This window comes from Balaenoptera acutorostrata, chromosome 5, assembly GCF_949987535.1.
Source record: "Balaenoptera acutorostrata chromosome 5, mBalAcu1.1, whole genome shotgun sequence".
NCBI classification, from domain to species: domain Eukaryota; kingdom Metazoa; phylum Chordata; class Mammalia; order Artiodactyla; family Balaenopteridae; genus Balaenoptera; species Balaenoptera acutorostrata.
Window position 1 is genome coordinate 35,154,628 of NC_080068.1, and position 23,033 is coordinate 35,177,660.

The window sequence follows — 23,033 nt, forward strand, 5'->3', positions numbered from 1 at the left end:
TCGATGATACTTTTTAATGTTGCCGTCTATTGTTTGGTACAGTGGTTTTAAATCCTGAGAAAAACCAGATCAAGTTCTTAAAAACAGAGCAAAAAAAAACAAAAAAAGGGCTTCCCTGGTGGCGCAGTGGTTGAGAATCTGCCTGCTAATGCAGGGGACACGGGTTCGAGCCCTGGTCTGGGAGGATCCCACATGCCGCGGAGCAGCTGGGCCCGTGAGCCACAACTACTGAGCCTGCGCGTCTGGAGCCTGTGCCCCGCAACGGGAGGGGCCGCGATAGTGAAAGGCCCGCGCACCGCGATGAAGAGCGGTCCCCGCACCGCGATGAAGAGTGGCCCCCGCTTGCCGTAACCAGAGAAAGCCCTCGCACGAACCGAAGACCCAACAGAGCCAAAAAATAAATAAATAAATAAATAAAAAAACAAAAAAAAAGAAATTGCTTTAAGAAGATTTTATATTAGGAAATTTTTGGGAAAAAAAGTTAGGCTTCATTCAAAAGAAAGAGGAAAACATGTACTATTTCTACTCAGTGCCTGTTCACTATTTCCCTCTAACTGATTGGGAAATGGGGGAATTCTTGAAACTTTTTTGTTATTTAAAAATTGCCCCCCCCCCTTTTTCACTTTTGATCACTTGTTAGTGAAACTTTGTTTCAGATCTGACAGCGGTAGGTGGATTTTGGCAAATATAATGTATTTGTGTTGAATCCATATGGTCGATGTTACAGTCTCCCTCCTGTAGAATGTTGCCTTCCATTCAAATTAATTGGAAACTCTGAGCTTCCATAAGTTAGCTAAATTGAAAAGGTAAACTTCATGGTTGAAGAAGTAAGGCACTTGACCACAAAACCTCTTGTAAAAGCAGCCCTCAGTACGTATTTCCAGTGCTCCACAAAGATGAATCCTGAGCCATTTTTCACCATCTCAAAAAGCCTTAAAAATCATGTATTTAACAATGCAGACAAAAATGTTCAAACCATAGGGCCTGTGAAAGAGGTCAAAAGTTTGTGGATTTGTGGGTAGTGCCAGGGTCGGGACCCCTTGGCGGGACCCTAGAAACGGGGGTCAGAGTCCCTCTTCCATCACTGATGCTGTGTGGTTTTGGCAAGTCACTCCCTCTTCTTAATCCTTTTCCCAGTCTGCAGAAGTAGGGGCATGGCCTCGATCATGGTCTTCAAGGGTCCTTCAAACTCCAAGAGTCCAAGTCATCATGGAAAACCAAGGACCCATGTCTGCCCTGAGATCAGCTTCCAGAACTAACCCCCAGCATCTCTACAGCAGAGGTCTCACATAAAGGGCCACTCAGAAGAAAGCACCTTCAGAATGAGTTGTTGCTTTGATATCTAATAAGCTGAGTTTCCTGAGAAGTGGTGTTTTGCTTAGCCCTATGGACAACTTGTATGCATCTGTGTGAACAGGTGATCATTCTATTACCTTTTATTGGTAGTAAGCTTGGAAAAATAATTTAAATATATAATGCAGAACTGTAAATACGTTTCTATATAAATTTAAGATAAACTGAATGTATTTAAAGGTCCATTTATATGTTCTTTTATGTAATGTGTAGTTTAATAAAGTTCCTGTTTATGGGATTTGTGTTTTCTCCTTGGCTGCTTCTGTGGATATGTGTGCTGTGTGATCCCAGTAAAAGAGTGTGTCATTTCCTGCACAGAGAGAAGGCGGGTTGCAGGAGGTGCCAGAGGGCTGGGATACAGCAGTCCTATCTTCAAAGGGCTCAAGAGCCAAAATTCAGCTGTTGATGTGTATCTTCTTGGTAGCATAGAACCTGCATTTAACCGAAGGCCCAGGGAGTGGGCCTTGCGCCAGACCTGGGATGTGGGCATGCATCTGACACGTGGGCCATCCATGGAATGTTCAGCACCTCATACACGCTTACATTATTCCATGTTGTGGACCAAGCTTTGTGTAATCTCCGTGGGGCCGGCAAGTCTGGATCTGCTCCTGTGTGTTCACGTGTTTTGGCTCAGGACGCTGTTGGGAAATAGCAGCTCACCTCTGTGGCTGCCTCAGGAATAAGAGAGGGAGGGAGGCGTGCTTTTATTTGAAACACAGTGTTGGTTTGAAAAGAAAGGGGGATTGTGTGTAAGATGAGCCTCATACCTTGGGGTTTCCTATCAAGTTTTAGTCCTAGTTACTCTCCCAGTTTAGCTGACAGTGGGTTAGAGGAAGATCCCAGGGTCAGGCAACAACGGATGAGCGAGTAGATGACGTCCTTGTCCTCATTGTGAGTTGCTGCCCCGTGGACATCTGTAGCCTGGTTTTGCCTGGGTTGTAAGCAGTTTGGGGCACTGGACCCCTCCCTCTACCGTCATGTCTGCAGTACCAGGGCTTACTGACCCAAACCAAAGCAAGGCCTTTTATTTCCACAGTAAGTCTCAAGAAGTTTTCTTTATACCCTTTATTTTATGGCTTTCACAAGGAACCTGGGTTCTAGTCTTCCTCCTGAAGATTCTCGTTGAAACCAGGGACCACAATTTCGTAACTGTTCATTCAAGAGTCTGCATATTTATATATTATGGCCAGAGGCTCCAGAATGGTTTGGTAGAACTATTAATTCAGGCTTCTGAGGTGCACAAACCCACCAACTTCTGCCTCTAAGGATGAAGTATCCTTCCTCTATCTCCTCCCATCTGGCAGTGATGACATTTCGCAATTTCACAGAATTTTCTATTGAAACTTAAACTTTAGTCTTTTGCTTCATGCTTCAGTCCCGCCAAAAAAAATAGAAGAGATTTTTTTTTTTCAGTGTATGTGTCCCCAAACTGTAAACACGTACGCCAAATTTGGCATAAACATATAAGCCAAATTTGAATATGAGACATTGCAGCTGGTCACTAAGTACTTCTTAAAATTATCTGGGCCGTGAGCACAAACAAAACGGGTGACAATGGGTCTGCAGAGCCACCCTACTCAGCATCCACGGGGCCACAGTGCATAGCTCGGAATGAAGCCGGCGCAGACTTGAAAACATAACCCAGAGCAGCCTCTCCCTGGGGGTGTTTTCATCTGCAAATATCTTCCAGTAAAATGCTCTATGGCTCACTGGATCGCCTCAGTGAAGACAAAGGTAACATTCTTGTGGTTGTAGAAAGTGGCTTTTCTGTCTTCTAGGCCAGAGCCCTGCGATGAGGCTTTGGCTTTGTGGTTGGTAGGTAGGACAATTGGACCCCACTGCAGGAGGGGTCACGGCCCTAAGCAGCACTCACAGTCTCCTTATTCATGGGCCTTGACCAAGGGCCCTCCGAGAGCCTGGCACGACCTGACCGTCAGCCTGTGGAATGAAGCTGGCTCAGCCTGTCCATGAGGATGCTGCCTGAGGTCCTCTTAGGCACATTCTTGCCAGGCCTCTGCAGTCAGGGCCCGGGCTTTGTCCCTAGCCTCCTCAGAAACATTCAAAGCTGAGTCATAGAGGCGGTCCCTACCTTGCAAGCAAATGATGTTCCCCACGTTTGCTCGCAATTAGATTTGAGCATTTCAGAATGCACATTCCCCGAGCAGCCGTGTCATGCATTATAGGTAGGTTTCCAGGACAGCCCATTAGAAACGTCTTTAACCCCTCCATGGTGGACTGTGGCACTGACGTTTCTATAGAAGAGAACCTCACTTGTAACGGTGCTCCTAGAGGAAAACACCAGGGTGCCACAAACATTCCTCCCCTACTTCGTGGCATCGCGGAGAGGTGCAGGCACTGCCACTGAGGACACCAGTCATGTTCACTCTCCGCTGCTGGACAAGAAAGAGCCTCTCCACTCTTCAGGTCACACACAGAAGCTCCCATCTCCTAGGCCAACTCCAATAAATATGGGCCATTTCTTGTGGGAAACTACCTTTTGTCTGTCCTTCCTGATGGCCCACTGGCCGAGTGAAAAGGGGGGTGCCTTGTGCTTTCAGTTCTCCAGGAGAAAGCCTGGGCTCGGCCACACTCCCTTAGCCTCCTGACAACCAGCAAGCAGGTGGCAGGGTTGTGGCGAGGCCAGCTGTGTGGCCAGGGCCTGCCGTCGTGAGCCAAGGGCAGCCAGCCGTGGGGCCAGTGGGCTGCTTCAACGAGAGCCGGCTCTTTGCTCTGGGTGGTAGGCTCTCCACAGTGATCCCTGACTCCTAACAGTGTCGGAGCACCAGTGGCACCCACTCGCCCTGGGTGGAGTGCTCCAGCGTGCGACAGGTCACCCAGGGCTGCTGGGGGATTCCCGGTCCCACTCCACACCTACACCAAGTCAGCATCTTTCTGGTGGGGCCCCCAGATTTGCATTCAACAACTCCCCAGCGATTCATTTTTCACCCTGCTTTTGAGAACCAGTGGACTGGAGAGAGGCCAGAGGCTGGGCTCCGAGGCAGGCCGTTGCGCTGTTCTCCGGCCTGGACCCCTCTTCGAGCCTCTGCCGGGCGAGGCAGGCGCTTTTCCCCTGGGCAGGTGATGCGGCTCACTCTGAGCTCAGGGCCCGGTTGGGAGGAGAGCCTCCCCTAGAAGCCTGAGGAGGTGGACTAATCTGGATCTTGCAACAGAAGCACCTCCGCTGGTACGCTTGGCCACTCCTTTGAGTCTGGAGCTCTCAGGAACGCAGCATCAGAGCGTCCGGAACAGCGGCTCCAGGGGACCATAGGAAGTGACGCTTCACTCGAGCCTCACAATGGCTGCCTTTTAGAAAGATTATAATTCAGTGTCAGTGAAGCAATTTGCTAAGAAGTGCTGAGCACTGCCACACCCGTCTGTGTGCCCGCGGTGAGATTTTGTCAGCAAAGCTGCTCTTTGGAGCCCTGCTCCCTGGGCCTCTTGGGTTCTGGAGTTTTCCACAGCCTTCATGAGAGTCACTGCAACTGTGTTCTTGGGAGCTTTGCCTGGCGGCCGCGGTTCCTTCCCCCGCTGTGAGCCGGGGCCGGGCGGGCGCATCTGCGCTGACCTCACCGCTCAGGAAGGGGGTGGGGCAGCTCTCCAGGGTGCTGACTCAGTGAGGCCGGAGCTGGCGCCCTCACGCGAGGCCTTCAGGCACGGGAACTCGGCCCGCTCTGCCCTGGTTTAGGGTGTAGGAGCCCTCCCTGAAAGGAGGACTGGGCCCTGGGTCTTTCCAAAGCTGTCAGCACAGACTAAGTCACCTTTCACTGCTGTGTGCTGTAAACAGCTCCCCATCAGACCAGGAAAGTTGCCGAGGTCTCGACAGCCTGGCCACTTCCAGGGACAACCGTTTTGCCAGTTCAGGGAGGGCCGTAGAGGTGATCGAGCTATACCTGGATTAAAACGATGGTTCGGCCTTGGAAGATGCTCCAGCAGAAAGAACAGTAACTCCATTCAGCTGTGGCTGAGCAGAGACGGCAGCCTGGCTGGTCAGCTGTATTTCCCTGTTTCCCAAGGCACCAGCGGTCCCCATCGGCCGATTCGTCCCCAGGGAGGAGAGGGAAGAGGTGGGCTGCTTGCAGGGCAGGCTTCTTGCCCCAGCTGAGAGATGGCGGAACAGCCTCCCCACCTCCACAGGGCCTCCTACTCCCCAGTTCGGGTTTGACTCCTATACGATAGAAACGAGTCACCAGATCAGCACCCAGATAAGGTGCCCACTGCTCTAGCCCTTTCCCAGACCCTGCTTTTCTCAATCAGCTCATCATGGGTTGGACTCTGGCTAGTGCTTTTCTCCCAAGAAGCTTATGGCTTTGCAGACAGTTACTCACCACACACCCACTGTCCCAGTGACCCAGTGGGAGGTGAAATTCAGCGGAGGAATTCCTTCTGGGAGAGGTGGAAGGAGAGCACATGAGCCAGTTGTGCCACATGGCTACCCCAAGGCACCATTTTTGGCCACATTCATGGGGGTGATAATACCCAGCATGAGGTCCAGCTGGTCGGTCCACATCTGGACGCTGTCCTCAGCCCTGGGACACCTTTCAGGAGGAAGTGTGATGAGCTGGATCACGGTGGAGGGAAGGATGGGACAGCCGAGGGTCTGGGCACCATGCTTGAGGATGAGGCCACCAAGACTGTTCCAACTGAAAAAAGGACAGTAAGAACCCGGTGGTGGGATTAACCTTATCCTGTGTTGTTCCAAAGCAAAATGGAGATAAATCTTCAGGTACAGGAGGAGTTCATGCCAAAGCTGCATGTCCCCCTCCCTGGGCTGGAGGCCGCGTAAGTCCCTTCCACCTGGAAGACTCCAAGCCTGTGAGACGGCTGCCCCAGATCCGGTTGCTGAGTTGACCCAGTAGCCCCTGAAGGCCACTTTTTCCTCGCGGTGGGGGGAGGGGGGTCACCTCCTGGAGGCCCAGCTGTACCTTAATATGTCACAAGAAGAAGCTTCAAGACAGTCATCCTTGTCATTGTGCCAAGAAGCCCTCATGGAGGGCCTCCTGGGAATAGGGCCCTCTGTTGCCAGGTCAGCACCGCTCATTCCTCCTGGATTTGACCATGTGGTAGGAATGCAAGGACAGTCACCTTATGACAGAATTTCAGCGGGAGTTCAAGGAAAGCTTGTGATTCTGGAAAGCTGTGAGTCTTGCAGGGATTCTGAAACAGGGTACCCAGATCTGTGCTGTCCAGCGGCTGCTCAGAAGCCCAGGCATCTCCAGTCCAGATCGAATACTTCTTTCCTCCTCTGACCCTTTGCTTTGGAAATCAATCTATCCTCCCCTGAATTCACAGAACACTTGGGGTTATAACACTGATCCCCACCTGACTCCGGGACTAGGAGTGTGTGTGTCGGGTGCGGACGGGGTGATGTTTCATCTGTGGAGCCTTCCTAGGCCCAGCACAGGCCAGTATTAAGTGGGTGCCCCACGTGCACATGCGGGCAGATGGAATCGAATGGGTGAGGGGAAGACTCAGGGACCTGTGTGCTAAGGGAACATGTGATCGAGGACCACGGCCTCTGTCTGGACTTGGCCTTGATAGATAAAGGTAGGGCACCCAAGGCTCCCAGAAGAAGGCCCCATGGAGGTAGCAAAGGGCTTCTGGGAGAGGAGGACTCTGAGAGGCCAGAGAAGGGACAAGAGCAAAGATAAAGACAGTGCTGGGCACCGCAGGCACTAGATCTGCACTTCACACTGAGAGCAATGGGAGCCTCGTGGCCACCTCGCCAACCCTCCGGCCTGTTGGGAGGCAGCTGGACACCCCTTAGCCGCACCCTCGGGCACTGAGAGCAGAAAGAAGCAGCCACCGGACATATCAAACATGACCCCGCATCCTGGATTTTTACAGAGTGCCGGCACATTTCTGGGGATGTTGGGGAGATGGACGTAGCTGGGTGCCTGCCCTCCATGGGCAGCTAGGCTACTGCCCGCTCTGCCATTTGAAAAGCTGTGTGACTTTGGACCAATTGCTTAACATCTCTGCTTGGAAATCATAGCCCTGTGTAACTTCAGAGCAGTTGAGAGGGTTAGATGGTTAAACATGCTGGATAGTATAAATGTTTGCTGTCATCACTATTCTAGGTCAGAGCCCACACCTGGCAGCTTCTCGGGGGTCCGGTGATGGGGGCTGGCTCGCGAGGAGGCCCAGAAACCCATGTTCATCCGGCACGGGGACCAGCAGTTTCCAGAGCAGCTTGCTGCCTCAGTGCACGAGGTCCTCACCTGGACTCTGTCCCTATCTGGCTGGGCGAGCTGGTCACTGAACCCAGCTTTGCCTCTGCTTCTGCTTCCTCTCCCTGAGCCGAGTAATCAAGGCTCCATGACACCTGCCAGTACATAACTAGGCGACTGTGTCTAATTTATTGGATCTATAAAATGCATCTGCTTCCAAGACCCATGATCTCACTCTCGAGGCCACAGTCTTCAGGGGATTCCCTCCCACCTGTGACTCCTGGTGTCCTTCCTCTGGGAAAATATTTGCCCAACAGGTGTATGGAGGGGCCGTGCTCTCGACAGCAGCAGGCTCGGCGTGGGTTCAAGGAAAGGCCAAGGGAACACACCGTGCCCGGAGCCTCCCTCAAGGTCGACGAAGCCCAGCAGGAGCACAAGGAACGGGGTTGGGAGGGCTCTGTCTTCCCAGCCCAGCACATCCTTCCTTCCTGACTCAGCCGTGGGACCACCTGCTGCCCTGGGTCACCTGAGTGGGTGTGTCCTCCACCTACTTAAAATCTGCCACCCTGGCTTCAAGAAAGGCACGACAGACAGACAAAGGAGGCCACCCAATTCTGGGTGAAGAACAGAGGCCTGGAATTCCTGAGCCTTCCTGGTCCTACCCTGGGTGACCCTGGCCAGTTACACATCTTCTTGAGATGTCTGTTTCCTTATTCCTCCAAGGAGGGTGGGCACCACGCCCTCCCAGTTCCCATCAGGGCTGACGTTATTTGATTCCAATGGTCTGGTTCTTGGTGAGAGTGTGAGAGATGTTGGGGCCCAGCAGAGCTCACCCCTTCTGCTCCGTTCACTCACATCTCACACCAGTCGCCTCACTCCTCTCTCAAGAAGAAGCTCAAAGAGCCCACGCCTCGTTCTTTCTGTGGTTGCCCCGGAGGACCTTTCCCAGAGCCCATGAGCGCATGGGCTGTGGAGATGGACAGACCTGATTCGAATCCCAGCTCTGCTACCTGGGTTACTTTGGGGAAATCACTTACCATCCAAGTCTCGGTTTCTCATCTGTAAAATGGGAAAAATCATGCCCACCTTTGGAGGTTGTTATTGTACTATAATGAGAGATATATTCTAGTGCATAGAAGGTGCTCAATAAATAGTAACCAGGATTATTAGTGAAGTCTGTTCCATGAATGTTTCCCATTTGCCTAGTGGCAATTGGCTGGGGCTCTGTTTTCTGCTGGGCACTCATGTGAGAAAAATGGTGGGTAGTCCAACAGGCTTATAACTGTCTTTCATCGCAAACGTGATACAACCCCAAGATAAAAGAACAGTGGCTTATCATCTGGCTCCAAAGGAATTTCTAAAAGAGAAATTCTAAGAGTGATTTGAGCATACGAGACCACTGTTTTCTCGCATGTGGCTACAATGTTTGGCTGCTTCCCGCAATCCAGTACATCTTCAAGGCTCTGAGGTCTGTCACCATTGAAACCTCTTGGAGGTAAGTGCTGACAGCTCAGCCCAGCACCTACAACACGTGTCAAACCTGTGTGCCCCCAGCAGGGCCCAGGTGGCTCAGCAAAGAGCAGCAGCCCATCGCATGATGCCTGCAGATGTCATGGTGCAGGGCAAGCCGGGAGCCAGCCTGGAGCCAGGGCCCAGCGGCCAGGTTTCTGCTGACTTCCCTAGGGATTCCAAGACTAGGCAATCCCTTAGTTCTCTGGGCACCTCAGCAACCCCCAGGCTGGGAACACTGCCGGTCACCTGCCTATCTCACTAGAGAAGAGTTTACTAGTTTAATGCGGCTTTAATCGACTAGCACAGGGTCTCTTGTCTGCGGACACCCTGACCCTGAAGCTGACGGAGTTAAAACAGAAGATGCACACTCATCTGTGTCATTAGAAGCCAGCATAGTGGCGACCCCCTGGAGGGCGGGCAGGGACCTGAAAGGGACACATGGGGCTTTTGCAGTCTGCGAATGTTCTGAAATTTGATCAGGGTACTGATTACATGGGTATGTGAAGTTTGTGAGCATTCATTCTTATGATATATGCTGTTTTCCCTGTGTATGTATATTATGCTTTCATTGTAAAAAGCCAGGCCACGCAGGATCGCGGGGGCATTAGTGATATAAGCTCATTTCGAAGGCTGCTCCTTGGAGAGGTTCCCCGACACTGATTGTTCATACCCGCCTCTCAGGAAAGTTATGGTCATAAACCTCCACCAACTACCCACGTTAATACCCTATCCAATTTTCTTGTCAGCAGTTTTATGGGTCTGTGGGTTCCAGCAAATCTGTTGACATCAACACATCGTACCCACACTGTGCAGGGCTTCTGGACATGCCACGGGCAGGGCGAATGCTGTGGGAAAGATGGGTCCTTTAAAGGCTCACTCCTCCCGCCCTCAGCACCACGATGATATCATTTCCTCCCAACAGGATTCACTCCCATTAAAACCCTGTCCAGGTTCTGCACTTACCTGCCCAGTCGAGTCAATGAGCTCATCTGAGCTTTGAGGTGGTTGTCCTGGAAAGAGGAAAAACACTAAACAACAAAGATAAAGTAGTCCCTGAGCTTCCCAGTTCCCTAGGAACCTTTCACCTTGCACTCTACACAGGAAGAGCCCATTAACGCCAGTGCATTACGTCAGCCTGGGCATCCATGTGCTAAGACAAACAGCTAAGCCCTTTAAACAAACACTCTGGGGAGGTTGGGCTGAGCGATCAGAAAATGGAACTGGACAGAGAGTGGCACAAGGAAGGCCAGCCAGGGGCTAGGACCTGCATCAAGTCTTCCTTTTTCCACCAAAGTGCTGTGCAGCTGAGCCAACTCACATGCCCTCTCTGGGCTCTGGGTTCCTCAACCTTAAAGTGGGGAACTGGGTTGGAATAATTCCTACGGCCGCTGAAAAAAATGGAATGCAATCAGCGTGCTAGTGTGAAGTGCTCTAGGTCAAGGTTTTCACTGGTTGGTTGTCATGCTCTGTGTTGGACCACAGGTACACAGGAGAAAGCCGCCCAGACTCAGTCTTGGAGCACAGGTAGCATCAGTCTGTGCAAAGCCCTTTCATGCTGGATACCGTTTTATCCCCCCATCTGTAATCTCCACTCCCATTCCTCCTCTCCTCAGGAGCCCACCATAAGGTATTTGATGGCTGTTTGTAGATTTGTGTGTGTGTCTGTGTGTGTGCGTGTGTGTCTGTATGTCTATATATAGATAGATCCCATTGCTTTGCATGTGTATTTTTAATTTACGTAAGTGATAACATGCTATGAATCTTGTCCTGTTTCTTCACTCTACACTATTTTTATGATCCTTCCATGTTGCTGTATGCTCATCTAGCTTGGTTTCTTTTTAAAGGTTTTTATTTTAACTGTTTTTTTAACTTTTTAAAAAATATTTACTTATTTATTTGGCCGTGCCAGGTCTTAGTTACGGCACGTGCAGTCTTTTAGTTGTGGTGAGTGGGCTCTTAGTTGTGGCATGTGGGCTCTTAGTTGTGGCATGTGGGATCTAGTTCCCTGACCAGGGATCAAACCGGGGCCCCCTGCATTGGGAGCGTGGAGCCTTAGCCACTGGACCACCAGGGAATTCCCCGTCTGGCTTGTGAATGCTTACTGACACACAGAAGTCCTTAGCCCGTGGCCACCACATTGTCCTATCCGTCCCCTACTGATGGACCCCTATGTCACTCATGCACCACGTCAGCACACGCGGCACCACGGTCGACATTGCCACGCACACCCCCTTAAGGACCCCGGAGAACTTTCCTCGGGATTACCCCGTGTACAGTCTAGGTATAGTCACTGTCGTAGGTCCTGCCAGGTTGCCCTGGGCAGGACGGGAGGCAGCTGCACGGGGCTGGGGAAGCTGGGCCTAGAGAAGGGCCCATGAACGTGGGCGACCTTGGACTGAGTTGTCTGGTCCTGGTTCTGGCTTCCCTTCTGTGGGGAAGGCACGTCTTTCACTGATTGGCTCCGATTTTGAGGCCACGTGTCCCCGTCCTTTATAACCCGCACTACGGTTTGTAATTAAAGGTGATCTGTTGACTGACTGTCTCCTCTCCTCGTAACTGCAAGTTCTCCAAAGGCAGGGCTTTTCTCCCCGCGCCGTAGGACTAGGCCCTGCTCCTAAGACAGAGCTGGTCCAGCAGCTGCCCGGCAGACAGCCACTGGATTTGTGTCAGCAGTGAACCTGGGCTGCGAGGAATGCAAACGAAGCCTGGGCAGGGCAGGGTCCAGGGTGAGGGAAGAGGGTCTCCTAGGGCACAAAAGTTAAGGAGGCCTCGCCCTCGGGTGCCGGTCTGCGCATGTGCCACCTGAGATTGGGGTCTCCCTTTCCTTATTCTAGACCCTGCTCTGATGGCAGATACTTTTGCCTTAGAAAAGCTTTGACCTCAAGCTTAGCATCTAACCTGGTCCCTTCCTCTCTCTTCTCCCTGCCCCTCCTTTCTCTCTCATTGACCGTCACTGTGTGCCCGACCCTGTGCTAGGACCTGGCAAGGACACTGTCCACAGGGGAGGGGACAGGAGAATAACCATTATGATGCATGCACATGAGTTTAAAAAAAAAGAGAGAACGAGTCATCACCCAAGACATCGGTGGCAGGGAAGAATGGGCGGTTACAACCAGCAGCATGCAGGGGGCGATGGCTGGGGTCGTATTTTGTCAAGAAGGCAGTGGCTGGAGGGTGTCTGAGCAGGGGCTCAGGGTCAAAGCCTGCGTCAGAACTACACGTGTGGTCAGGGCTGGCGGGGGTCTGTTCCTGGAGCCTGAGGTCCAAGGCGGGGTGGCAGTGTTCCGGCTCTGGGGAGCAGGGAAGTGAGGCTGCAGGAGAAGGGGGCATGTGAGAGAGATGGGAGGGTAAAAGCGGGATGCAGCTCAGAGGGGCCACTTGGACTGTATCCTGAGGGCAACAGTTTATGGAAGAATTGTAAGCAGGGCATTGGCAGGAACATGCGTGCCCTTCAGAAGACTACACATCTGCGTAAAAGTGTGTAAATTCGTGGCCCTGGGTGTCTGGAGGAGAACTGGGGCAGCTGGGGAGCCAGTGGGTAGGGTCTGACCGGGATAAATAGAAAGAGAGCCTTCTGAATCCAAGACACCTCCTCCACTTTGTAATGCAAACGACCATTAGCAAAGTCGTTTTCCAGAAGCGAGGAAGGTCACAGGACAAACTGTCAGCCTTGTCCGGAAGATGCAGCACCTGACCCCGCACCTAGACCCCGGGAGAGGCCGTGCAGGCCCCCAGCTGGCTGGCCCCGCTCTCAGGACAGAGGGGGCTTGGTTCCCCCACCAGGAGGGGCCTTCTCTTTCCACCTGTGCTCACAGGCCCCAAGGGGGGACTTTCTCCTTCCTCTTCTGAAGCTGAAACCTCAGAATCAGCCTCTAAAATGAGCAGGACCCTCCCAGCGAGGCCATGCTAAAGGAGCCTCATGACATGAGGGAGAAGCCATTATCTTTGTGCTGACCTCACCCGGCAATTTGCTGAAGGGAAACCCTCTCCACCCATTTACCAAACTGGACTTTCAGGCTGGGCTGCTCTCCTGGAACGTGTCTGGGGGTTCCCGGGCCTTCAGGCTTTTTTCTCCTCCTCCCACTGCTCCCCCCCGCCCAGTGCTCTGTCATTGGTTTGCTTCCTTTGAATCTCTTCTTGGTCCCCTGACCTCAGGTCCCTCAGCAGGTGGCCAAGTGGAAAACTGGTGCAGCCCCTGCTGTCCTCTTCCCCTTGGCCCGCCCGGCTTCCAGAAGCAGCAGCAGCTGCCAGTGCCCTGCCAGGCCCCTCCAAGGCCTGTGAAATCTGTTGTTAGCACAGTGCTGTCCGACCAGGGAAACCCCGGGCTACAGCCAGCTTCCTGGCAGAAGTGAGCTCCCTGCACTTAGAAATGGTGCCAAAAATTGGGCTCTAATGTCTTTTCCCCGTTGGTGACACTCACGTCCCTGCTGCAGCCCCCCAGCACCTTCAGGCCCGGCTGAGGGAGGGTAGAGCTTCTTCCATCTCCTTGTGGAAACAGGACTGGGGGACATGTTTTGGCCCAGCCTGGTTAGAATGACACGTAGCTGCGGGTCTCCCCTTAGGGAAATGTCAAAATCACCTGGGGACTTGTTTTTAAATTAAAAAAATAATAATAAATTCAGTTGGTTTTTTTTATCAACCTGGGACGGCTAGGCTGTCCCCACTCCCCTCCTCACTTCCCATCCTCCCTGGGCTGCTGGTGGGCTTCAAGAGTGTCAGTAGGGTGCAAATCCTCCAGAAAGTTCCCCAGGGGGTTCGGTGCAACCCACGGTCTGGAAAGTGCTGGCCCATCACGTATTGTTAGTGCACTGTTTGCACTAGGAGAGGACCCGGTCATTAAGATGCTAAATCCAGGGAGGAAAGGCCTGGGAAAGCAGTTAGAAAAAAGGAGGCAGTTGCTTGGATTTGGAGGGGCAATTTGTGTCCATGGAACACGGCGAGCTATTTGGCCCATTGGTCGATGAATCAATCCTTTGACCTCAGAGTCCCCAGGGGTCTCCACTTCTGAAGCCTAGACCTTCTCCTGTATGTCTGAATTCGACTCTTCAGCTATGGTGTAGGCCAGGTCTTTGAGTTCCTGGGTCAGCCTGCAGCGCAGGCCGAATAGGGAGAGGGAAGGAGGAGGGGAGAGCACAGCTACCTGGGATCCTCAGGGAGAATTTATTTAGGTTTCATTATTCATAGTAGGTTTTTATTTCAAACGCTTGTGCTCTACAAATGTATACGGTACAAGGTGAGAGTCGCCCTGCCCCCCCAGCCAACCCTGCTGATGGCATTCATGGGAACCCGTGTGTCTCCCAGGCTTCGGGGCCACTCCACGTACTTGCTCAGCACGGCCTCGTGCCTATCAGGGAGAGCTTGCAGCTGGTTGTGAGCTGAGTCATCCAGCAGTCTGTCCTGCCTGGCGGTGAGTGAGGTCACCTCTCTGGTGCCAAAGCAGGAGCCCAGAGAGCGACTCAGAGCTGTTCTCCTATGTGTCCGGTTTGCGACCAGCCCTGTCCACTCGGTAAAGGGAATAGTGAGGCAAGCTGTTTTATTCACTTGAGTGGGCCTCAACTTTGGGGTTTCCTCTTAAACCCCTGGTTCATAGGGCTACTGAGGGCAGATCAGAGGCGTGAAAGGCCACTGGACTTGGAGTCACCAGTCAGTCAACAGCTACCTATTGAGGTCCTACTACGTGGAGAGAAACCAAGTCCCAGGGAGCTTATGTGCTGGCGGACGTGCAAGACAGGAAACAGTCATGGAGATAGGAAGGCATTTAGACGCTGGTCACCGACATGCAGAAGGTACGACAGGACGAGCTGACGGGGCCCTGGAGGGGGGCTGAGAATCAGCAGGCCCGGGCGGTTCCCGTCCAGCCAAGAAGCCACTGTGTGACTCGGGACGAGGCATGGACTTCACTCTCCTCCACTGCACGGAGACAGTGTTGGCCCAGGTCACCTGATGTCTCCTTCTATCCGCAGAGGGAGCACATAGCTACCCAGAACGATGTTCTGTGACTGGTTCTCCCCAGAGTCCATTTTCTGTGGTTGCAGCCTCTAGGAAGGGCGATCTTTGTTAACATCCTTCATCCAACAATGGCCAAAGCTCTAGAGAACACAGAACAGCAGCAAGAGGAACCCGGCCTCAAAACCAATATATTCTTTACAAATTCAAAGTGGCTTTGTGCCCTCTGGGCCTTTGTCAGGAGCCCCGGTGGGAGGAAGGCAGGTGGCTCCCCGGAAGTGACAGCACTGGGCCGCTGGGCTCCCGTGGGCAGGGCAGAGCCCGGACACCTGGGGAGGGAGGCGGGGGGTGGGGGGGGCAGGTGGCTCTGAAGTAGAGGGTGGCAGAAGCTTCACACACCCTGGGGGCCCAGAGCCCTCAGCTACGGCACAGGTGCTGGCTGCGGAGGCTCCCAGCCCACCTGTCACATCCCAGCTACACAATAAATCCCCCTTGGCATGGCTCTGCTGCCAACAGGGCCAGCAGATCGGGTTTGCTGGGTGCTCCCAGGACCAGCCCAAAAGGGAACCTGGGTTCAGGCACCACCAAGAAAATCCTGCTTTACAGAGAGGACCAGTTTGGCCCTTGAGAACCAGAGTGGGGAGGAAGCAGTGGAAAGGCTCTTGCCCTTTCCCTCCCTCAAAGTGTAATGACTCATACCATTTCTCTTTTTCTTTAATGTACAGGTTCACAAGTCACTTAGTGGGCACAGTGCCTGAGGGTCTGGGATCCTCAGCTCTTTGGACCCCAACAGGTATAGGATCTCGAACTTCAATCTGTGCAGAGGTTTTCCCATCTCAGCCCCACGGGAATGACACACCTGAAAAGACTGTGCTTTTTCTTTAGGGGAAAGAGGAGAACTCCCTGGAAACATTCTCTCCCATCTGATTTATGCTCATTCATAACGCAGCAGGCTTAGGGACCATGAATGACATATTAGTGCAAGAAAGCAAGCCGGTCAAACAGACTCGTATATCACTGCTCCCGTGACACACAATTATTCACGCTATTGAGGCTGGTAACTTCACAGGGAGCCAGGACAGCCAGGACCGGAGGTAGCTTGCGGGTGGGTAGAAAGCTCCAAACTGCACCACCTTCAGCCACTGGAGGAACATTCCAGACCAGAAGGGTCTGCATACAAAGAGCATAGCACCTGCTCAGCAGCTGGGGGTGGAGCTTCCATGTTTTGCACTTTTTGCACGGACGCACCAAGGGCAGAGCTCTGATTGCCCGGCTGAACCTTCCTTCCCGCACAGAGGCTGGACCCCAGTTCTTTGCCGCTTCGGTTCTGCCAGAGGCGACTCCTTCCGATGGCGAATTTAGTGGTGATGGGTGGCAGCCACAGATGCACGTGTACTCTGGGAGCTTGACTGAGGTTTCCAAAGACAGGCAGAGAGTCGGGCCTCTTCCCACTGCCCTCCTGCCCGCCATCCACTCAAACTCTCCCGCTTACTGTGGCGGGGGGGGTGGGGGGGTGAATGGTGGGTGCCGTTCAGGGCCGAGGTCCCGGTGACATGTCTCAGCTGCCTGCAGGCTCACAGTGACCGGGGTGATCTCAGAGGCGTGGGTGGTGGGCTCGGGACGCCCAGCACTTCCGCTTCGCCTGGGAAGAGTGCAGAGGAGCTCGCGCGGAGGAAAGAGGTTCACGCGCTACGGGGAACCTCAGCTTCCCGATCCTTCCAGATTCCACCATAAACCTCTGCTCCCCCACCCACCCACCCCGTGCCCCATCCTTACAGTCATGCCACTCTGCGACTTCGGCAAAACCCCTTCCCGAAGCTAGGGAGGGAGAGACCTGTGCCCGAGAAAATCACCGGTGTGGGGTAGGGGTGGGGAGGGGTGTGTGTGGCCAGAAGTTACCCTCTTGAACTACTCCCCCGCCCCACCAAGCCGGGCTGCGGGCGCACCGAGCCCCGCTCCCCGCTCCTCCCGGCTCCCCCAGCTGCCTGCAGATCTCTGCCATTTGGGACCTGGTGCAAGAGGCATGGCTCTGGGAAATCTGAGCTGACAGTGCACTGAAGCAGAGGTGACCCCGCCCTCTTTTGTGTTGCCCCGCCCAGCACGGAGCACACCTCCGGGCTCGGGGTCACTCAAGAGATCGCCTGAGTGCCCTGCTGGTGTTCAGTACTTCCTTGTGTGCCTGGCACTCAGCTCGATGGGCACCCGAGGTGTGTTTATTTATTTATTTATTTATTTTAAACATCTTTATTGGAGTATAATTGCTTTACAATGGTGTGTTAGTTTCTGCTTTATAACAAAGTGAATCAGTTATACATATACATATATCCCCATATCTCGTCCCTCCTGCATCTCCCTCCCACCCTCCCTATCCCACCCCTCTAGGTGGTCACAAAGCACCGAGCTGATCTCCCTGTGCTATGTGGCTGCTTCCCACTAGCTATCTATTTTATATTTGGTAGTGTATGTATGTCCATGCTACTCTCTCACTTTGTCACAGCTTACCCCTCCCCCTCCCCATATTCTCAAGTCCATTTTCTAGTAGGTCTGTGTCTTTATTCCCGTCTTGCCACTAGGTTCTTCATGACCTTTTTTTTTTCCCTTAGATTCCATATATATGTGTTAGCATATTGTATTTGTTTTTCACTTTCTGACTTACTTCACTCTGTATGACAGACTCTAACTCCATCCACCTCTCTACAAATAACTCAGTTTTGTTCGTTTTTATGGCTGAGTAATATTCCATTGTATATATGTGCCACATCTTCTTTATCCATTCATCTGTTGATGGGCACTTAGGTTGCTTCCGTGTCCTGGCTATTGTAAATAGAGCTGCAATGAACATTTCAGTACATGACTCTTTTTGAATTATGGTTTTCTCTGGGTATATGCCTAGTAGTGGGATTGCTGGGTCATATGGTAGTTCTATTTTTAGTTTTTTAAGGAATCTCCATACTGTTCTCCATAGTGGCTGTATCAATTTACATTCCCACCAACAGTGCAAGAGGGTTCCCTTTTCTCCACACCCTCTCCAGCATTGGTTCTTTGTAGATTTTCTGATGATGGCCATTCTGACTGGTGTGAGGTGATACCTCATTGTAGTTTTGATTTGCATTTCTCTAATAATTAGGGATGTTGAGCATTCTTTCATGTGTCTGTTGGCAATCTGTATATCTTCTTTGGAGAAATGTCTATTTAGGTCTTCTGCCCATTTTTGGATTGGGTTGTTTGTTTCTTTAATATTGAGCTGCATGAGCTGCTTGTAAATCTTGGAAATTAATCCTTTGTCCGTTGCTTCATTTGCAAATATTTTCTCCCATTCTGAGGGTTGTCCTTTGGTCTTGTTTATGGTTTCCTTTGCTGTGCAAAAGCTTTTAAGTATCATTAGGTCCCATTTGTTTATTTTTGTTTTTATTTCCTTTTCTCTAGGAGCTGGGTCAAAAAGGATCTTGCTGTGATGTATGTCATAGAGTGTTCTGCCTATGTTTTCCTCTAAGAGTTTGATAGTGTCTGGCTTTACACTTAGGTCTTTAATCCATTTTGAGTTTATTTTTGTGTATGGTGTCAGGGAGTGTTCTAATTTCATACTTTTATATGTACCTGTCCAGTTTTCCCAGCACCACTTATTGAAGAGGCTGTCTTTTCTCCACTGTATATGCTTGCCTCCTTTATCAAAGATAAGGTGACCATATGTGCATGGGTTTATCTCTGGGCTTTGTATCCTGTTCCATTGATCTACGTTTCTGTTTTTGTGCCAGTACCAAACTGTCTTGATTACTGTAGCTTTGTAATATAGTCTGAAGTCAGGGAGCCTGATTCCTACAGCTCCATTTTTCGTTCTCAAGATTGCTTTGGCTATTTGGGGTCTTTTGTGTTTCCATACAAATTGTGAAATTTTTTGTTCTAGTTCTGTGAAAAATGCCAGTGGTAGTTTGATAGGGATTGCATTGAATCTGTAGATTGCTTTGGGTAGTAGAGTCATTTTCACAATGTTGATTCTTCCAATCCAGGAACATGGTATATCTCTCCACCTATTTCTATCATCTTTGATTTCTTTCATCAGTATCTTATAATTTTCTGCATACAGGTCTTTTGTCTCCTTAGGTAGGTTTATTCCTAGATACTTTATTCTTTTTGTTGCAGTGGTAAACCAGAGTGTTTTCTTAATTTCACTTTCAGATTTTTCATCATTAGTGTATAGGAATGCAACAGATTTCTGTGCATTAATTTTGTATCCTGCTACTTTACTAAATTCATTGATTAGCTCTAGGAGTTTTCTGGTAGAATCTTTAGGATTCTCTATGTACAGTATCACGTCATCTGCAAACAGTGACAGCTTTACTTCTTCTTTTCCGATTTGGATTCCTTTTATTTCTTTTTCTTCGCTGATTGCTGTGGCTAACACTTCCAAAACTATGTTGAATAATAGTGGTGAGAGTGGACAACCTTGTCTTGTTCCTGATCTTAGTGGAAATGGTTTCAGTTTTTCACCATTGAGGACAATGTTGGCTGTGGGTTTGTCATATATGGCCTTTATTATGTTGAGGAAAGTTCCCTCTATGCCTACTTTCTGCAGGGCTTTTATCATAAATGGGTGTTGAATTTTGTCGAAAGCTTTCTCTGCATCTATTGAGATGATCATATGGTTTTTCTCCTTCAATTTGTTAATATGATGTATCACGTTGATTGATTTGTGTATATTGAAGAATCCTTGCATTCCTGGGATAAACCCCACTTGATCATGGTGTATGATCCTTTTAATGTGCTGTTGGATTCTGTTTGCTAGTATTTTGTTGAGGATTTTTGCATCTATGTTCATCAGTGATATTGGCCTGTAGTTTTCTTTCTTTGTGACATCTTTGTCTGGTTTTGGTATCAGGGTGATGGTGGCCTCGTAGAATGAGTTTGGGAGTGTTCCTCCCTCTGCAATATTGTGGAAGAGTTTGAGAAGGATAGGTGTTAGCTCTTCTCTAAATGTTTGATAGAATTCGCCTGTGAAGCCATCTGATCCTGGGCTTTTGTTTGTTGGAAGATTTTTAATCACAGTTTCAATTTCAGTGCTTGTGATTGGTCTGTTCATATTTTCTATTTCTTCCTGGTTCAGTCTTGGCAGGTTGTGCATTTCTAAGAATCTGTCCATTTCTTCCAGGTTGTCCATTTTATTGGCATAGAGTTGCTTGTAGTAATCTCTCATGATCTTTTGTATTTCTGCAGTGTCAGTGGTTACTTCTCCTTTTTCATTTCTAATTCTATTGATCTGAGTCTTCTCCCTTTTTCTCTTGATGAGTCTGGCTAATGGTTTATCAATTTTGTTTATCTTCTCAAAGAACCAGCTTTTAGTTTCATTGATTTTTGCTATTGTTTCCTTCATTTCTTTTTCATTTATTTCTGATCTGATCTTTATGATTTCTTTCCTTCTGCTAGCTTTGGGGTTTTCTTGTTCTTCTTTCTCTAATTGCTTCAGGTGCAAGGTTAGGTTGTTTATTCGAGATGTTTCCTGTTTCTTGAGGTAGGCTTATATTGCTATAAACTTCCCTCTTAGAACTGCTTTTGCTGTATCCCATAGGTTTTGGGTCGTTGTGTCTCCATTGTCATTTGTTTCTAGGTATTTTTTGATTTCCCCTTTGATTTCTTCAGTGATCACTTCGTTATTAAGTAGTGTATTGTGTAGCCTCCATGTGTTTGTATTTTTTACAGATCTTTTCCTGTAATTGATATCTAGTCTCATAGCGTTGTGGTCAGAAAAGATACTTGATACGATTTCAATTTTCTTAAATTTACCAAGGCTTGATTTGTGACCCAAGATATGATCTATCCTGGAGAATGTTCCATGAGCACTTGAGAAAAATGTGTATTCTGTTGTTTTTGGGTGGAATGTCCTATAAATATCAATTAAGTCCATCTTGTTTAATGTATCATTTAAAGCTTGTGTTTCCTTATTTATTTTCTTTTTGGATGATCTGTCCATTGGTGAAAGTGGGGTGTTAAAGTCCCCTACTATGATTGTGTTGCTGTCGATTTCCCCTTTTATGGCTGTTAGTATTTGCCTTATGTATTGAGGTGCTCCTGTGTTAGATGCATAAATATTTACAATTGTTATACCTTCTTCTTGGATCGATCACTTGATCATTATATAGTGTCCTTCTTTGTCTCTTGCAATAGTCTTTATTTTAAAGTCTCTTTTGTCTGATATGAGAATTGCTACTCCAGCTTTCTTTTGATTTCCATTTGCATGGAATATCTTTTTCCACCCCCTCACTTTCAGCCTGTATGTGTCTCTAGGTCTGAAGTGGGTCTCTTGTAGACAGCATATATATGGGTCTTGTTTTTGTATCCATTCAGCCAGTCTGTGTCGTTTGGTGGGAGCATTTAATCCATTTACATTTAAGGTAATTATCGATATGTATATTCCTATTCCCATTTTCTTAAATGTTTTGGGTTTGTTATTGTAGGTGTCTTCCTTCTCTTGTGTTTCTTGCCTAGAGAAGTTCCTTTAGCATTTGTTGTAGAGCTGGTTTGGTGGTGCTGAACTCTCTCAGCTTTTGCTTGTCTGTAAAGGTTTCAATTTCTCCATCAAATCTGAATGAGATCCTTGCTGGGTAGAGTAATCTTGGTTGTAGGTTTTTCTCCTTCATCACTTTAAGTATATCCTGCCACTCCCTTCTGGCTTGCAGAGTTTCTGCTGAAAGATCAGCTGTTATCCTTATGGGGATTCCCTTGTGTGTCATTTGTTGTTTTTCCCTTGCTGCTTTTAATATGTTTTCTTTATATTTAATTTTTGATAGTTTGATTAATATGTGTCTTGGCGTGTTTCTCCTTGGATTTATCCTGTACGGCACTCTCTGTGCTTCCAGGACTTGATTAACTTTCCTTTCCCATATTAGGGATGTTTTCAACTATAATCTCTTCAAATATTTTCTCAGTCGCCTTCTTTTTCTCTTCTTCTTCTGGGACCCCTATATTTCGAATGTTGGTGCGTTTAATGTTGTCCCAGAGGTCTCTGAGACTGTCCTCAGTTCTTTTCATTCTTTTTTCTTTATTCTGCTCTGCAGTAGTTATTTCCACCATTTTATCTTGCAGGTCACTTATCCGTTCTTCTGCCTCAGTTATTCTGCTATTGATCCCATGTAGAGTATTTTTAATTTCATTTATTGTGTTTTTCATCATTGCTTGGTTCCTCTTTAGTTCTTCTACGTCCTTGTTAAATGTTTCTTGCATTTTGTCTATTCTATTTCCCAGATTTTGGATCATCCTTACTATCATTATTCTGAATTCTTTTTCAGGTAGACTACCTATTTCGTCTTCATTTATTAGGTCTGGTGTGTTTTGACCCTGCTCCTTCATCTGCTGTGTGCTTTTCTGTCTTCTCATTTTGCTTATCTTACTGTGTTTGGGGTCTCCTTTTCACAGGCTGCAGGTTCATAATTCCCGTTGTTTTTGGTGTCTGTCCCCAGTGGCTAAGGTTGGTTCAGTGGGTTGTGTAGGCTTCCTGGTGGAGGGAACTAGTGCCTGTGTTCTGGTGTATAAGGCTGGATCTTATCTTTCTGGTGGGCACGTCCACGCCTGGTGGTGTGTTTTGGGGTGTCTGTGGCCTTATTATGATTTTAGGCAGCCTCTCTGCTAATGGATGGGGCTGTGTTCCCGTCTTGCTAGTTGTTTGGCATAGGGTGTCCAGCACTGTAGCTTGCTGGTCGTTGAGTGAAGCTGGGTCTTGATGTTGAGATGGAGATCTCTGAGAGATTTTCACCGTTTGGTATTATGTGGAGCTGGGAGGTCTCTTGTGGACCAGTGTCCTGAAGTTGGCTCTCCCACCTCAGAGGCACAGCCCTAATGCCTGGCTGGAGCACCAAGATCCTTTCATCCACACGGCTCAGAATAAAAGGGAGAAAAAATAGAAAGAAAGAAAGAAAGAGGATAAAATAAAATAAAGCTATTATAATAAAAAATAAGAAAAATATTATTAAGAAAAAACTTAAGAAAAAAAATTTTTTAATTTTTAAAAATAAATTTATTATTTTTTTATAATAAAAAATAAGAAAAAAATTAAGTAACAAATTT